The following is an 18,787-nucleotide window of genomic DNA, read 5'->3' on the forward strand; positions in this document are numbered from 1 at the left end:
CTTTTCTTGCTAGTATTCTTTTGTTTATTTTCTTTCGTCGAATCCTTGGCTTCAAAACACGTGTTTTCCTTGCCTTTGCGGTCTTCTGAAGAATTTCTCCGCCGTTTTTTCGTGCCGGAATTATTGCCGTTGTTACCACTTTCTGTGTTATGTTTCGACTTATTACCGACACTGAAGAAATGACCAATTTTTTGTTGATTTGCACCTAATACCAACTGTTTTTTCAGAGGCATACTTCTCTTTCACTCGACAACCGCCAAAACAATGACGTCATCTCGAAGCAACGAGATCTCGACGCGAGACCAAAACAACAACGGCGGATCTGCCTGACGAAAAGTTTGGAGTTTGGTAAATCTTTGTTTAAAAAAAAAAAAAAAAAAAAAGTAATCTGGTAATAATGACAATTTGGTGTCAAAAATGATGCGTGCCGGGGACGCACGTTGATTTGACACAATGCGTCCCTGGCAAAAATGATGCGTCTAGGACGCAGGGACGCGGGCAAATGAGAACACTGGTAATGCAGGCCTGGTTATAACCGACAAAATTAGACGCAGGGAACATACTCACGCGTGGACCGAACAACCACGCAATGTTTCAACAACAACCTACTTTAACAAAACAAAACATGAAATTTAGACGAGAGAAGAAACATCCAGACACAAAGACGGAACAGCAATGAGAGTGACATGTTGACCAGGTTAAAAAATATAAAGCAGGCACACTGACTGGGTGTAACTAGAAGAAGTAATGAAAGACAACGCAGAATATTTTGGGGAAAAATTACCTTTAGCTGAACAACGCGCGAAAGGACATGGCACAGAACATACAACCACATGTTGAATGTCGAAAAACTCACTAAACCTAAGGGGGGGGGGGGAAATGGAAAAAAAAGAATCAGAATATGTTGGAACACGGAACAGAACATGAAAGTAGGGAACCCCAGGATTGGTTGGAATGTCAACTCGCTCTAACTGTTCTAAATACGAGAAAAAAAATGCAGGAAACAACGACCGTAAATTCCGGACTATAAGCCGCTACTTTTTTCCCAAATGTTCAGCAGTGCGGCTTATTCAGTGAAGCGGCTTATTCAGTGAAGCGGCTCATTTAAGTAATTTTTTTAATGACCACCAGCGGCACTCAAGTACAAAAAGGTAAAATCTAGACCGGTGGAATTGTGCGCCGAGGTAAACTGCATCCTCTTGGATTATGATCGAATTGTCCGTATGACAGAGGACAGAGGTTCGTTATGAGGAAGACGCCCTTGATGGCGACAGTTATGGGGAGAAAGACGAGGACGGCTTGCCGTGAATTTCATTATTGCGGCGCAGCTTCTTTTTTAACAGCTACGCTTTGAGCCCTGCGAGCGTGTTAGGAGTAGCGTGGTGGTACCTTTCACAGGCACGGTTTGGGATGAAAGTTATATTATTATTATTAAAGCTTTGAAAACTCTCTCGGCTTACCGTCTTTCTTCGTAAATATGTGTAACCATGTATAATATGTATTTGCAACTGTATATTTTTGTCATGTATTTATTTGTATTTATTCTGGACACTTGTTCTGATAAGTCTTGCACTGACCAATTAAAAAGAATGGTCGTAACAGACGCTGGGGATTATGCGAAGTAGGGACCAGTAAAGGTGAGTGTTTGTGGACACCGCAGACAAAGGTGCATATATATTTTTCCCACCCTTACCTTTGGAAATATACACTTTTTTTTCCTTGGATTACTTTCAACGGGTACCTGGACTTTGCAGGTCTGCATCAAAAGATAACAACCGATATCATTTTCCGTTGAATCAGCCGACTATGAGATTCTAAATGTGTCGGAATGTGATGGTTAGGTCAGGACCATGATTCAGACACTCCGCTGAAAATAAGCGTTTCAACCTAGTGGCTCAGAGGTGTAATATGATATGTCTGATAATTATTAAGCAAAAGAGAAAAATCAAATCTATACAAGTTCTCACCGTTTAAACTGTTCAGTTAAAAAGGACTTTAGTTCTCAATGTGGATACATGCGGCTAATATACCGGTGCGGCTTGTGGATGTAATAAATCCGTTTTCCTCCCGAAATGTGGGGGGTGCGGCTTATAATCAGGTGCGCCTTATAGTCCGGAATTTACGGTGAGAGTGCCATGTTGACTTGACCGTGGAGTATAAGGAAGGCACACTATTTAGATGTAACCAAACGAAACATTCAAGAAACACATTTAATGTTGACACATTTAATCCACACAGTTTTTGTAACTATATAAATATATGTATGTAGTAATGAGTTGGAGTCTCACACCAACATCTTCCTGGAGAGGATCATGTCAGAAGACACAACATCACTAACCTCCATTTGCCAATGCTATTGCCAAATTGGCAGGAGACGAACAGAAACTCAGGGATCTGGTCAATTGCCAAGCCAGTATTGGATAAATATCGGCACAGAACAAACTAATGACCAACAATCCCCAGGCTATCACGTTAAGTCAAATTTATTTATATAGCCCTTAATCACAAAAATGTCTCAAAGGACTGCACAGGATTACAATGACACAATGACCTGATCTTAAACCAACATGCGGGCAAGGAACAACTCAAAACCTCAGCGTGAGGAAAAAGAGAAACCTTGAGAAGGGACCTCACAAGTGGTATCCCCCTTCCAGGATGACCAGGGTGAATCACAATTAGCAATTACTATACACAAGCATAGTAAACACTAGGTGACATGTTGAAAATTTGTCCGGAAAGTGCATGACAGCAGCGACGCCCCCAGCCTGTAAACTAGTCCAGAAAGTCTAAGACAGCCACGACGCAGCTTCCCATCTCTGCCAGCTGGTCCATGCAGGCGTTCACATGCTTCAGGTCAAACGCTGGTCTGCTGACTCATCTCAAATCGTCCTTCTCCTTCGTATCACCACCAGGCAGGCAGTCGGAAAAAGACAGGACAATACAGAATATGAGGTGGGCATCAATCATAAGCTTTGGAATAGAAGTGTGTCTTAAGCCTTGATTTAAAAACTTCCATTGAGGTTGCAGATCTTATCTCCGGAGGCAGGGCATTCCATAGCACCGGGGCCCGGATGGAGAACGCTCTCAAGCCTGCAGACTTCTTGGCTCTCGGGGTCACCAGTAGACCGGCATTTTCCGAGCGCAGGCTCCATGCAGGAACATAGGGGGAAATCAAATCAGAGAGATAAGAGGGTGCAAGTCCATGCAAACGTTTATATGTTATTAAGAGAACCTTAAAGTCACATCTTAAGTGGACTGGGAGCCAGTGCAAGTTGGCCAATACAGGAGTAATATGCTCAAACTTTTTGGTCTTCGTCAAAAGTCCACCTGCCGCATTCTGAACCAGCTGCAAACTTTTGATGCTAGACATCGGGAGACCAGAAAGCAATACATTACAGTAATCAAGCCGAGAAGTAATAAACGCACGAATTAAAACCTCTGCATCTGATTGGGACAGCATCGAACGAATCTTCGCAATATTACGGAGGTGGTAGAAAGCTATTCTAGTAATATTTTTCACGTGTGACTGAAACGACAGATTAGGATCAAATATAACACCTAGATTTTTGACCGAGTCACTATGGGTGATATTACATTTGTCTAGGTTCAGGGTAGTGTTTGAAAACAACTCACCACAAACATCACCATCAACCACAGGGAGCTAGAACCTGTCACCATATTGAAAAATCCTGGAACTGTCATATCAGACGAGGGGTCAGAACCCGAAATCATGGCCAGGATAGCTCAGACCACAGCCACACTTGCCAGACCCATCTGGAGGTACAAGAACACAGCAGTGAAATCAAAGATCAGACTCATGCAAGCGCTGGTTACTTCCACCTTCATCTACGCTTCCGAAACATGAACTCTCACAGCAAAACTGGAAACTAAATCCTAAGTTTGGAGATACGATGCTGCAGGAAACTTCTAGGCATCAGCTCCTTAGCCCATGTGATGGTGTCCAACACCATCAGAGACCACATTGGACCCTATAAAGAACTATGAAGAACTGTGTGGTATAGTCATGTCACAAGATCATCAGGACTGACTAAGATCATTCTTCAGGGCATAGTCCAAGCAGTCTGGAGGAGAGGAAGCCCCACAAAGAACTGGGCCGACAACATTAAGGAAGGAACTGGTGCCAACTCTGCCAGGACCCAATCCGTGAACCATGAAACGAGTATTCAGAAAAAGGATACTGTACAATAGTGAAGAGGAGCAATTACGAGTGGTCGGTCTTGTGATGTCGTTGTAGCCAATCGCTCATAACAGGAGACGCAGGCTCACCTTGCGCAGGAGAAACTGCCGATTGGGCATTTGGGACTCGGCCAGCTAACGTCAAAGCTCCCTTCTTTATGTCCCGTCGCCACTGCGGTGCTTTTCTCCCTCTTTGCCAAGGGCTTCAAAGTCAATTGAGCTGGGGGCCACATGCTACAACAAAAAATCTCATGGGGGCCAATCTAGTAGATTAAAGAGAGAGAATGGAGAAAAAGCGATTAAAAAAAACTAGAGAGAGATCAAGGGACACAGAGTAAGAGAGAGAGAAGGAAAGAGAAAAATAGTAAAATCAAAGTAAGAAGAGTACAATAGAAAGAGAGAGCACTGTGAAAAAAAGAGAGAGGAAGATGAAGAGGTGAAAAAGAGAATGAGAAAAGACAAAAATAGAGAAATGAGCATGAAAAAGAGAGTGAGAACAAGAGTAAGTGGGAAAATAAGAATGAGAATGAGAGAGAAATGAAAAAAGGGAGAGACTGCGACAGGGTAAGAAAAAGAAAAAAGTGATAAAAGAAAGAGAAAAAGGGAAAGAAAGCAGAATAAAATAGAGATAGAGAGAGGGGTAAAAAACAGAAAAAAGCAGAGAAACAAAGAGACGGGAATAAAAAGACAGAGAAAAAAAGAATACAATTAAAGAGAGCGAGAGAAAGAGAGAGAGGGAGATAGAAATACAGCTCCAGTTGCTTTTGATGACATCAAGTGGACATATTGAGGCTTGTTTTTCCCCTGTGCTTCTCTGCGTCGTCGCGCAGGCTGCATGTTTGACACCTGTGCTCTACGCTGTTTAGAGGGCAAATATCAAGCACAGAAAATACAATACGCTAAAAGTCTGAAATCATACCATAGAACTAAAAATCACGATATCAACCAATAAACGATACAATTTTTTAGGGGGGTTTCCTTGCCCTCATGTAGGTTTTAGATCAGGGGATGCCGTCATAATAGTCTGTAGTCTGTGCATCCCTTTGAGACTCCGTGTGATGAAGGGCCTCACAAAACCAATATCACTCAACTCGACTTTTTACAACAGCAGTTGGAGAGGGGCAGGGGCCAGGAGAGTAGGAATTTACTCGGGCCCGTCTCCTGGTCGCGCTCCTTAACTCTGGGGGGCCCTTCCCCCACCAAACTATTTTATGTAAGTAGAACGAAGACAAAGAAAGAAAGAAACGCCCCTTTGGGCGGTACCAATATTTGAAACAGAAAAACGTGATACCCTCTGGTTAGAAATACACACTTTTGAGGAAATTGTTTAAGCCTACTTTACAGACCCCACGATGCGCCTGACGGGCGGCCATTGTGGCGGACGCGTTCAAGTGAAGGCGAACGACTGCTGGGACGAGGTCGGTTTTCCCGCTCGTTTGAATCCGTCCTTCCCGGGCAAAGGTTAATGACCGTGCTGAGTTTTAATGTCCGCGTAAAAAAGACGAGCCGCCTCAAAAGCCGTCGAGTGTCTGCGTCCTCCAGACTGAGAAGTTCATTAAAAACCACTCAGAAATGGATTCCATTTTAAGTCTTGGCTGGAAAACGACGAGGCGCTCGTAATCAGGTCAAGCGGGGTGGTGATTCATGATGAGGCTTCGTTTTATGGATACTTGCTAACGTCCTACTGATACCGATAACTGATATCATGTAGTAAAAATATATATATATTATACATTAAAAAAATTATTTTTATCCCTTTGGCAACATTGTTAAGTATTTTTTTTTTTGCTTATTTTTTATTTTAAATTTATTTTTGTCATGATTACTGATGTGAATCAACTGTGCCCGCTCCTGTCTGTCACCTTTTGTCAGTCCGTCTGCGAACCTCAGTTTACGATAGGCAAGCCTCTTTTGACCCTGACTCCCACCTGTTTTTGCTCCCGTCTGTTCCCCGGCTTCGACCTGTTTTTGATCCTGACCACATCTACCCTCCTCTCCTCTCCTGGTTTACGACTCGTTTCCAACCCCAACCACGTTTTGTCTCTCCTGTCCCGGCGACTGACCCGTTTTTCCGTTCCTGACACCGCCATCGCTCGCCACGGAAGTGCCATTTCCGTGTTCAGAGCGACCTGCTTCCCGCGCCCAGCGATCACCGGATTGTGGGTGCAATCCTTTCCTTTCTTCCAATAAAACTTAAGAGAAACGTAACGCAAGTGGGTCCTGTCTCTGTTCTGGTCCTGACAATTTCACAGGAAAAGAAATAAAATAAAACAAGCATAATGGCTTGTCGTTGCCGGGCATTCTACTTGAGCGAGGTTGTCGGGTCAGGGAGCCACCAGGGCAGGGGCTCGGCAACCTTTTTGACCAGGGGTCTCAAAGTCAATTAAGTCGGGGACCACTGAAGCTAGGGTCCAGTTGAGTTTGGGCCAAATGGGGTTTTCCATGAAAACAGCGCTGAAAAACTGTTGTTAAAGGGGAAAATGTTTTATATTTGTCCACTAGATGTCGCTGTAGTGCAACCCAAAATGAGTCCAGAGGAGACTTAATGTGAGCAAATGGCACCCTTTACTTACAATTTTCTTTAAAGAAAGACAAAAAAATTGGAAAAATATATTTTCTGGAGGAATAAACAATAGGGAAGCAGGAATAAAAGTAAAAAAATCTAATGAGAATAAAAAGAAAAGGAGGGGAAACAAAAGCAAAGAAGTAAAGAAAGAAAAATAAATAAAGGAAAAAAAGATCAGAGGCATTCAAGAAAGAAGACAAAAATGAAAAAAATGCTGTCTTCTTTTTTTTCTTTGCATATTTTTTACTTTTTTCGTTTTTTCTTTTATTTTCCTACTTTTGTCCTATAACTTTTTTTATTTTTCTCCTTTTTTGTCCTTTTTTATTCTCTTTTTTATTTCTTTTGTATTTTTATTTCCCCTTCAGCGCAGTGGGCGCGTGAAAGAGAGAAAGAAGCATGCTGGGTGATCAAAGATCCGCCCAACCCCTACCGCTCGCCCAATCAAATTCGTCCACTCCTACTACTCACCTGATCAAATTGCTTTTGTTTACTGGCTGGCATTTTGGGGAGGTTACAGATAGTTCTGTGGGTTTTTACCATAAATTGTCTCAATGGTGAACATACATTAGTTAGCTTTCATAAGGATTCACACACGGCAATGGGGATTTTTTTCATTTAGATCATTTCCATTTCAATTTAGTGAATTTTTTCTTGTTTTACTTTTCTACTATTTTTTTCTGTAGTGTAATAGGAAAAATATACCTATGTGTTAAAAATTTGAGTGACAACATTATTTCCATCGGATTGGCAAAACCTTGCTTATTTTAAGAATGATGTTATTTTGTATTCCTCTTTCAACTCGTATTTACCGGTGAAATAAATGAAATTATCTGGATTTCTTTTCTTTCTTTCATCCATTCTTTCTCTTTTCTCTCTAGCTCTTTTTTTATGTCTCTACATTTTCTTTGTTTTTTTCTGTATTTTTCTTTTCTTTCTTTTATTCTTTCTCTTTTGTTCTATCTCTTCTTTCTATTGTTCTACCTATTTCTATTTCTATCTTTTTCTTTCACTATTCTCTCCAATTCATCATCTCTCTTTCTATTTCTTTCTCTTTCTTCCGCTTTTTTCATTTTTAATTTTCTCTCTCCCCTTCTATTTATTGCCTCTCTCATTCTCTTTCTCTCTCTCCTCACTCCTTCTGTCTCTCAACAGTTTTTCTTTTTTTCTGTATTTTTCTTTCCTTTCTTTTATTCTCTCTTTTGTTCTTTCTATTCTTCTTTCTATATTTTTACCTCTCTATTTCTAGCCTTTTCTTTCACTATTCTGTCTGTCTCTCTCTTTTTCAGCTTTTTTCATTTTTATTTTTCCCTCTCTCCTTCTCTTTATTGCCTCTCTCTCTCTTTCTCTTTCTCTCTCTCCTCTCTCCTGTGTCTCCAGTTTCTTTTTTTCTGTATTTTTCTTTCTTTTATTCTCTTTTGTTCTTTTTTTTTCTACCTATCTCTATTTCTAGCTTTTGCTTTCACTATTCTGTTAATCCCTCTCGATCTCTCTCCAATTCATTATCCCTCTCTCTTTCTAATTTTTTCTCTTTCTTCTGCTTTTTTTCATTCTATTTTTCTCTCTCCCCTCTATTTATTGCCTCTCTCTCTATCCCTCTCTCTCTCTAATTCTCTTTCTCTCCCCTTCTGTCCCTCAAGTTTTTCTTTTTTTCTGTATTTTTCTTTCCTTTCTTTTGTTCTTTCTCTTTTGTTCTTTCTCTTCTTTTCTTTCTATATTTCTACCTTTCTAGATTTCTAGCTTTTTCTTTCACTATTCTGTCTGTCTGTTTATCTCTCTCCCCAATTCATTATCTCTTTATTCTCTTTATTGCCTCTCTCTTTCTCATTCTTTCTCTCTCTCCTCCCTCCTTTTCTCTCTTTCTATTATCTCTCCTCCTTGCAAGGATCAGGTTTTTTTCTCCTTTCTCTGTCCGGGGCATTTCCCACTGTGGGCACCCACCCAAAAACAAAAGCGTAAATTCAGCAGCAGATAGTGTGCAAATGACATTTCCCTTATGTCAGCATTTTTTCAACCTGACATATCTCTCTCTCTTTCTCTTTCTCTTTCTCTCTCTCTTCTTTTTTAATTCATTTTTCTTTCCACAGTGTGCATCTCAATAAAGGAGACAAGTAGCCTCCCCATCAGTTGTCACTTTTTGCCCCTGAGGAAAGGGGAGCGCGTTCTGCGACATTGAGAAACGGTTGCCATGGTAACCCAGCGGCCATCTCCTCCCCTCGAGGCAGTGAAAAAAGGGGAGATGGAAAAAAAAATGGAAGACTTCTAAGATTTTGGATCGCTTGAGGCCCGTTTAGCCACCGGTTCGCTGGAGTTGGTCCTGGTTGGTTGTCAGGTGTGAGGAAGGGGCCGGGCAACCCCTGGATTGGTCGATAAGGTGAGTATGGAACCTAAAATCCATGTTATGTTATGTTATCAGAGTGTGTGTGTTTGTTGGTTGTGGATTTTATGTTCCGTGTTTGAACCCGGGGCTCGTGGGCCGGATCAGGCCCGTCAAAGGTTCTAATCCGGCCTGTCATACAACTCTGAGAGAAGCACAAGAATAAAATGAGCTGCTGTAATAAGTGTGTCCACTGGTTGTCGCCAAAGGCAACCACCACTTACAAAGTAACTATCTCTCTTTCTCTCTCTCTCTCTCTCTCTCTCTCCCACCTACACTTTTTCTCTTTCCCCCCTACACTTTTTCTCTTTTATTTCTCACATATTCTCTCTCTCTTTCCCCCTCTCTTTTTCTCTCTCTATTTCTCTCTCTCTCTCACTTTTTCTTTGCTCTTCTGGTCTTTTCTTGTTCATTTTTTTTTCTTCTCTCTACCTTTCTCATTCTCTCTCCTTTTATGTCTTTATCTCTCCATTTTGTTCTCTCTTTCTCTCTTTTTGTGTGTCTCTTTTTCTTTATTTCTCTCCTGCTTTCTATTTGTTCACCCTCTCTCTCACTTTTTCTTCACTCTTCTGGCCTTTTTTTTGTTCATTCTTTTATTCTTCTCTCTACCTTTCTCATTCTCTCCTTTTATGCTCTTCTGGTCTTTTCTTGTTCATTGTTTTTCTTTCTTCTTCTCTACCTTTCTCATTCTCTCTCCTTTTATGTCTTTCTCTCTCCATTTTGTTCTCTCTTTCTCTCTTTTTGTGTGTCTCTTTTTCTTTATTTCTCTCCCGCTTTCTATTTGTTCACCCTCTCTCTCTCACTTTTTCTTCACTCTTCTGGTCTTTTTTCTGTTCATTCTTTTATTCTTCTTCTCTCTACCTTTCTCATTCTCTCCTTGTATGTCTTTCTAGTCAAGTCAAGTCAAGTCATTTTTATTTGTATAGCCCTTAATCACAATTAGTCTCTAAGGGCTTCACAAGTTATTACATATAAGAAGATTAGGTTACTCGTATGCATTATGCATAGGTTTTCTCTCTCCATTTTGTTTTCGCTTTCTTTGTGTGTGTCTCTTTCTTCCGCTATCGCTCTTTTTCTTTATTTCTCTCCCGCTTTCTATTTGTTCTCCCTCTCTCACACTCTTTCTTTTCTCATTCTCCTTGTCTCCCTTTCTCCGTCTGTGTCTTTCTCTCCATTTTATTTTCTCTACCTTTCTCTTTCTGTCTGTCTTTTTGACTCTCTATGTCTTAAATCTATCTTTCCTTCTTTTTTTTTTCTCTCTGTCTTTTTGTCTGTCTCTCTCTCTCTCTCTCCAATTAATTATCTCTTTTATAATTCATTCTCTTTCCATTTCTTTCGCTGTTAGACAGAAACATATATAAATGGCACAGTTTCCATCACAACTTACATTCAAAGTGTCACATCAACAGACCCCGTTCTGGCTTAACGTCGCCAAGGAATCCTTTATATCAGGGGTTCTCGAACAAGCGGCCCGCGGGCCAGATCAGGCCCACTATGGGATTGAATCTGGCCCGTGAGACGACGCTGAGGGAAGCGCAGGAGAAAAACGAGCTGCAGGTTGAAATATGTACATTTGATGTTGCCAAAGCCAGCTGCCTCTCACAAAGACGCTCTACTTGTATTTCATTCTTTCTCACTCTCTCTCACTCTCTTTATTCCTCCCTTTTTCTCTCTCTCTCTCTTTTACTCGCTCTGTCCGTTCCAGACGATAGTTAGTAGGTCGAATTTGTTCGTAAGTTGCTTCAGTGCTATATTTTGTATGTTTAAGGTTTATATAAGTATGTTCAAGGCTTGTATGAGTAACTTGTATTATTTTGTACTAAAAACTAAATATTTCATAAAACAGTATGCTCTATAAAGATAAATCAAGTTAAGTTTAACTTACTTTTGGAAGATGAGCCTAAATAGTTAGGCGACTCCCTCCTATGTGGTAAAAAGTGGACGAAAAAAAGCGAGACAACCATTTTCTCAACCGCATCAAGCTTTCTTATTCCACTTTAATTTCAAATGAAACGGCTTGCCTCTTCTTTACACTTTACACCAACCATATGAAATGGATGCACGTGATTTTAAATAATAAATATGTCAAAGTACTTGGCGCGCTAGAGATACAGTGCAGTGTGTAAGCACACCAACTAGGAAGAGGAAGCCGGATTTCTTCTTCAGGGGGGATGCCGGGTGAGCTTTCACAGCGCCACACACCGGTAGAGGTGGAAAGAAGTACTACAGTAATGTCCTGTACTCGGAAAAAGGTGCACACATTACAAAATCTAACTTACATCAATGTCCGGATATTTTCAGGTGGATTGGCCGGTCCAAATTGTCCCTAGGTGTGAATGAGCGAGCGAGTTGTCTGTCCCTGTGTGCCCTGCGATTGGCTGGCAACCAGTTCAGGGTGTCCCCTGCCCACTGCCCGATGATTGCCGGGATGGGCTCCAGCACCCCCGTGACCCTACTGATGATAAGCGGTGCAGATAATGAGATGAGATATATTAAATTACTGAAATGAATATCAACCTGAAACTATTTTAGAATTGACTTCTTTTTGCAAAAGAAATCATGAATAAATGCCTCAAATGCAGGTTTTTTCAGGATTTTCCATAAAAGCTGAGTTTGCTCCCATTAATTATGGCGGCGTTTGCATCCTCTCAGGCCGTGCGGCCATGTTTTTGTTTTTCCGTTTTCTCTGATAACGACGGGAGCTCAGTTACGCGACGGGACGGAATTATTTCTGCCTCGCCGACAAGACGCCAGCGAAAAAATGAAAAAATAAAAAGTCCTCTTTCATCTCCACATAATATAGGGCATCTCTTCAGGGACCAACAACAAACATCAAACGGGGAGGACAAAATAAGGAAAACTACTTGGTATGTTTCACTAGCTTTTGTGTCTCGTCTCACTAACTAGTTATCTAACTGCGGCCCCCTTGGATCCCTAAACCACTACGGCTGTTGGTGCACCATTTCATGTGGTGTGTCTTGGGCAAGTACAACCTGGTGGCGCCCAGCCCTCTTCAGTTCAATGTATGTTTCTACCTGGTCTCAGACCGAGGACCTTTCGCATGTTGGGCGAATGTGTTAACCACGGCACTATGGAAACACTAAAAATATGTTGGTTGGATCCCTTAACCACTAGAGTCGTAGGGGCACCATCTCCTGTGGTGTGTTTTGGGCAAGTCAAACCTGGTGGTGCCCATCACTCTCCAATCCAACATATGTTTCCACCCGGTCTCGAACCAAGGACCTTTCGCATTTTGGGCGAATGTGTTAACCACTGTACTATGGAAACACTCCATTTATGTTAGTTAGATCCCTTAACCACTAGGGTGGTAGGAGTACCCTGTCCTGTGGTGTGTCTTAGGCAAGTACAGCCTGGTGGCGCCCATCCCTCTCTAATCCAACATGTTTCCTCCCATTCTCGAACTGAGGACCTTTCGCATGTAAGGCGGTTGTGTTCGCAACTACACTATGGAAACACTCTAAATATGTTGGTTGGATCCCTTAATCGCTAGGGTGGTAGGGGCACCATTTTCTTCAGTGTGTCTTGGGGAAGTACAGGCTGGTGATGCCCATCACTCTCCAATCCAACATATGTTTCCACCCGGTCTCGAACCGAGGACCTTTTGCATGTAAGACGATTGTGTTCACAACTACACTATGGAAACACTCAAAATATGTTGGTTGGATCCCTTAATCGCTAGAGTGGTAGGGGAACCATTTTCTTCGGTGTGTCTTGGGGAAGTACAGGCTGGTGGTGCCCATCACTCTCCAATCCAACATATGTTTCCACCCGGTCTCGAACCGAGGACCTTTCGCATGTAAGGCGATTGTGTTCACAACTACACTATGGAAACACTCTAAATATGTTGGTTGGATCCCTTAATCGCTAGAGTGGTAGGGGAACCATTTTCTTTGGTGTGTCTTGGGGAAGTACAGCCTGTTGGTGCCCATCACTCACCAATCCAACATATGTTTCCACCCGGTCTCGAACCGAGGACCTTTCGCATGTTGGGCGAATGTGTTAACCACTGTACTATGGAAACACGCCTTCTTCTGAAGTCCTTTAGCTCTCTCCTATTAGCCATCTTCTCCGGCATAATTGCGTGCCGACCCCTCCCATGGGCGTGCCAAGGAAGCCCCCCCTGAGCGTCGCGATTTCTGGAATACTCAAAACAACACCGAGCATTTCTATCAGGGCCTTGTTCTCAAAACAACGCCTGCCGTCCTCCGTCTGGAATGTGTTGATTATCTTAGCAGTACGTCCCGTTCTGTAAACAACATCTTCCACCACTTATGCCTGCCTTGAACTTTCACTGCTCGTTGAATAAAGGCACAGTCAGTAAATAACTACAGCATTAAACTCAATAAATGTAACTTGTATTCAATCATATAAAATCCTTTATAGTCAAATGTATAAAATCCTTCACCGTCTACTTCCCTCTAACCTGCGGCCCAAACAACAATGTCTCCTTCAACAAAGAAGTCTTCGGCAAGAAAAAGGTTGAAACCGCAATGAAAAGGATGACTTACCTCCCTGGACTTTCCCCACCCGCCGTGTCGACATTGAATAATTGAGTACCGAGACATCCCAATGTAATTACACTCACCTGATCCCGCCCAAGAAATTCTATCCTTCGCCAGGGAAGACTTGAATTGAGTCGCTCCACCGATTCATTCCCCCGCCGCAGCAGCGTTCTCATAAGTCAACGTCCCCCAGTGTGCCACATTCCTGGACGTATCAACAAATCCCAGGCGGGCCAACCCAAAATGTCCGCCGGTGTCTTCTCCAGAGCGCTCTCGTCGGGTTGACCTTCACGGCGGTAACTCGCTCGTAAATCAAACACTCTGAAGCGTTACGGGTCAGGGAGACGGATGGACGCCCGGGATTTTGGGTCGGGGGGCTTGCAGGCATGCGGTTCTGACAGCGGGCGGGCATGGACGCATATGGAGCGGCGCGTTAATTGGGTTTGCTGGAGAAATGAGGGCAAAAAGAGGAATAACGTCGGTAAAATAGGTTGGATTATTCAAATGCGCCACTGGATATCTAATCAAGTCAAGTCATGTTTATTTGTTTTACCCTGAATCACAGGAAGTCTTAAAGAGATGCACAGACTATTGCAAACTACAAAGTATTATGACACCATCCCCTGGTCTAAAACCTACATGAGGGCAAGGGAAAACTCAAAAACCTCAACATGAGTGTTGGACTTTAACTATCAAAATGTACCGTTTACCTAAATTGTTCCAATTAGTTATTTGACTCCGTTAACCAAACACGACCTACATTCATCCAACAATTATGCGCGCTCGTTTCTTGAGAGAAAAATGACCAGGAAGGCCGGCATTTTCTCACTGGGGCGGATTTTTGTTTTTCAGCAGAACTAAGTGTAAAACAGGAGACGGCCGAAGAAGTGACGTTGAAATGTCTAGGAAGCCTTCTTCTGAACTCCTTTAGCATTCTCTTATTGGCTCACGCCGCCCTGCAAGATGGCGTCTCGGCTCCTCCCATGGGCGTGCCAAGCAGTTGTTTGCGCCCAACGATCTCTGGTCGTCCCACGTCAGCACAGGCCTCCTGTTATCCGAAATGTCCTACACAAAACATCTTCCACATAGCCCTGACCTTGTTCATTGAACTAAAGCCCAGTCAGTGAATATCTTTATTGCATTAAACTGAATATATGTAACTTGTAGTCAATCCTATAAAATCCTTTATAGTCAAATGTATAAATGAATGGAGAATTGTCATGATTACTGATTCGATCCACCTGAGTGTGCCCCAATAGCCACGGACCCTGATTGGCTGTTGGACTCTTTTTAAACTCCCGCCTTCCTGAAAACACTCGTCAGATCGTCTGCAAACCCATGCTACCCGCTAGGCAAGCTTTTGTGACTCTCCGACTCTATCCTGCCCTGTGTTCTATCTGTTTCCCGTTGCCAACCTCTTTTCTGGACCCGTTTATGTTCTTGCTCCTCCGCCCCGGCCATCGACCTGTTCTTCTCGCTTTCAACAACCTTTGCTCGACACGGAAGTGCCACTTTCGCGTCCCAGCTATCTGTGAGCGACAATCATCGGATCGTGGATGCAAGTCCTTTCCTCATTTTAAATAAGGCTAAGTAAAACGAAAGCAATTGGGTCCTGTCTTCATTCCTGGTCTGTGACAAGAATGCTCTCAGATTGCGGATTTCTTCTTGGCTCTTGGGATCCTTAGTAGACCAGCATTTTCAGAGCGAAGGCTCCGGACCGGAACATAGGGGGAAATTAAATCTGAAAAATATGAGGGAGCAAGTCCATGCATGTTTTGGTATACTACCAACAGAACCTTAAAATCACATCTTAAGCTAACAGGGAGCCAATGCAGGTTAGCTAAAATCGGGGTCATGTGATCAAACTTTCTTGTCTTGGTTAAGCTGGAACTAGTTGGTATTACAATATATCCCGCGTTGTCCACTTTCATGTTTTGTTCCGGTAGAGTTTGGATTCCTATATATCATGCGGCTTCCTCCTTTTATGGTTTCTTCATTTAGATCTTTCTAGTCTTTTGACAATATGTAGCAAGTCTTTGCTAGCGTAGCTCTAATGTATTTAAATTTTGAAGATCCCAGTACACTTAGTTGTTCTGTTTCAAGGATTTCATGATCTTGGTGTCAAGGCACTCTCTCTTTTGTTCGATCCACGTGTGGATGTGTTTCTTGCGTCGGCTTTCTTTCATGTTTTGTTCCGTTAGAGGTAGTTAGTGTCGGAACATTATGTAGTTCTATCCGTGTGTATGTTCCCCTTGTTCTCTTACTTTCGTGTTTTGTTCAGTTAAAGCTAGTTGGTATTCCAATGTGTCTTCATTGTTTACATGTTTTGTTCAGTGAGAACTAGATAAGTGTTTCAACATTATGTAGCAAGAAAGCTTTTGATTAGCTCTTTGTTGTTCTGTTTCTTTACTGCAATATATTTTATTTTGTGGCCGCCATGGGTCTCTCATCCGTTCACGTGTGGAAATGGTTCTTGTGTCATTTTCCTTTCATTTTTTGTTTAGTTAGAGCTGGTTGGTGTTGGAACATTATATCGTGATTCTATCCTGGTTGTGAGTGTTCTCTGCATCCCCTCCATTTATGTTTTTTTTCAGTTACAAGTCGTTCTTCTGCATTTTCTTGTTTCCATGTTTTGTTAAGTTAGAACTAGTTAAGTGTTTTAACATTATGAAGCAGGGATCTTTAGTCAAGCCTGTGCTAGCGTATTGCTTATGTCTTTGAACTATGAAGGTCCTAGTAAACTTTCTTGTTCCGTTTCTGTACTGTAATATAGTATTTCATGGTCTCCTCATGACACTCATTGACGTTTTATCTACATGTGGAAATGGTTCTTGTGTCATTTACTTTAATTTTTTGTTTAGTTAGAGCTGGTCAATGCTTGAACATTATGTTGTTATTCTATCCTCGTGTGAGTGGTCCCTGCATCCCCTCGTTTGTGTTTTGTTCTGTTACATCTAGTTGGTATTCCAAAATAATCTGTATTGTCTTGTTTGCATGTTTTGTTAAGTTAGAACTAGTTAAGTGTTTTAAAGTAATCAACTTAAAGTAACCCTACCCAACCCTGATGGCGACACGATGGGGTATATCCAAGATCAGGGTTGGGTAGGGTTACTTTAACTGGATTACTTTCAATGACTTTTGGATTACTCCAATACCAAATATGCTGATAAAAGACAAAAGAAACTAAATATGAATAAAATGACTCCATTTTGTGCAGGCTTGGGGAGTAATGGAATACATGGAACGGCAAAAATGATGTTGGCAAGCTGTTTGGATTTATTTTCATTTTGTTTCTGTCGCATTTTATGTTCGTTTTGCCGAAAATCAAAGAGATCAAAGCCAGGAGAGAAAGCTTAACACGTGTTGTGAGTCATCATTTTATTCCTATTTACTTTCTTTTGTCTTTTATTAGCATATTTGGTATTGGAGTCATCCAAAAGCAATTGAAAGTAATCAACTCAAAGTAACCCTACCCAACCCTGATGGCGACACGATGGAATATATCCAAGATGATAAAGTATCTTTGTTGTGAACACACTTTCTCAGAAGTGGATCTTCCGCAAGAGCACGCCCCGGTCGGTCGATGCATAAATCTCCATAGCAACGCCTCGGGGGATGCGGCCCACCAAAGGTTTTGTCGCGGATCCATACGGCAAAAGCATCAGACTTGAGAGGAGGAGGTAAGAGAGGAAATGTGGCCCTAAGACCGGCCCTAGGGTCCCTATTTATCATCTGAGAGCAGCGGACTTGAAGTTAAATGACATCAATGGTATTCTTTACCTGATTGGATGCTTGCTTGCAGAGTGGTGATAATGGATTTTTTCTCTCTCTATTGATTCTTTTACTAGAGACTGTCAGTCAAGCCCCCTTAAATGCTCCCAAGGATTAAATACACTTGACTGTCGCTGACATTCATATGATTTTAATTCTCCGTTGAGGCTTTGTGGCAAGGCCTAGACTCCCCGTCCCCTCTTTCTCAACCGCACTAGCATTCAACAGTCATTCGTGTCGTATTACTCGGTAAAACGTGAAAATTCGTTTGGGTGAGTGTGCTGTGAACTATGGTCCTCTTAGGAATTAAATATTAAAATGTATCGTTTACCAAATTGTTCGAATTAGTTAATTAGTTATCTGACTCAATTAACCAAACACGACATACATTCACCCAACAATGCGCGCTTGTTTCTTGATGGAAGAGATGGACAAGGGAAAGCCGACATTTTCACACGTGGCAGATTTAATCTCATCTCATTAACTGCACCGCATATCCTCAGTAGGGTAGCGGGGGTGCTGGAGCTCATCCCAGCAAGCAGTGGGCAGGGGACACCCTGAACTGGTTGCCAGCCAATCGCAGGGCACACAGGGACAGACAACTCGCTCGCTCATTCACACCCAAGGACAATTTGGACCGGCCAATCCACCTGAAATGCATGTCTTTGGAATGTGGGAGGAAACCGGAGTGCCCGGAGGAAACCCACGCAAGCACGGGGAGAACATACAAACTCTGCACAGTAGGTCCGGTAGCTGGATTTGAACCCGCACAGGAGGTTCCCAAGACCTTAGAACTGTGCCGCACACGCGCTAACCACTGCACCGCTGTGCTGCCCGCAGATTTAATTTCATTATTAATTTAACCAAGTGAACTCCATCGAATATGGCAAAATTAGTCAAATTAGTGTCACTCGAGTCTCTGTCAAGCCTCCTCTCTCGTTCTCTTCTTCTCCGCCCACGTTTTTCCGCAAGCTGGTGTGCCGGCTCCTCCCATGGGCGTGCCAGGAAAGCCCCCACGTGGGCTCCACCACCTCGCCTCGGTGTCTGGAAAAACTCAAAACAGCAGAGCCTTTATCAAAACATGCCTGCCGTCCTTCGTCAGAGTCCCGTTATCAACAGAACTAGACAAAACATTCCGCAGTCGGATCAGCGTGACCTGTCATTGAACTTAAGCCTACTCGGTGAAAATCTTAATTTCACTCAATAAATGTAACTTGTATTCATTGTATAAAATCTTTTATAGTCAAATGTATAAAATCCTTCAGTCCTAATCCTCTAGTATCATCTAGTATGGATTGGGATCCTGGTAGAGATAAGTGTGTCACAAAAGGGAGTACCTGAGATTTCATTTTAATG

At 42.4% G+C, this 18,787-nt stretch overlaps 1 protein-coding gene and 1 non-coding gene across 3 annotated transcripts in view; one reads left to right on the top strand and one right to left on the bottom strand.

Annotated features, from left to right (window-relative positions):
- Positions 1–214: 214 nt before the first annotated feature.
- The window catches only part of LOC148376641 (transmembrane protein 200C-like), a 37,567-nt gene continuing 18,994 nt past the window's right edge, over positions 215–18,787 (top strand). The window contains exons 1-3 of one of the 2 annotated variants that reach the window (XM_088349455.1): positions 215–348; positions 8,848–9,134; positions 17,207–17,340. The gene's annotated coding sequence lies outside the window, so the exon portion shown is untranslated. The remainder of the gene's footprint in view (positions 349–8,847; positions 9,135–17,206; positions 17,341–18,787) is intronic. The other variant, XM_088349462.1, reaches the window with a different exon arrangement.
- trnaf-aaa (transfer RNA phenylalanine (anticodon AAA)) lies at positions 12,353–12,425 on the bottom strand. Its single transcript has one exon. It is a non-coding gene; the product is annotated as a tRNA-Phe (tRNA).

This window comes from Urocampus carinirostris, chromosome 1 (assembly GCF_059441175.1).
Source record: "Urocampus carinirostris isolate Australia breed hairy pipefish chromosome 1, RoL_Ucar_1.0, whole genome shotgun sequence".
NCBI lineage: Eukaryota > Metazoa > Chordata > Actinopteri > Syngnathiformes > Syngnathidae > Urocampus > Urocampus carinirostris.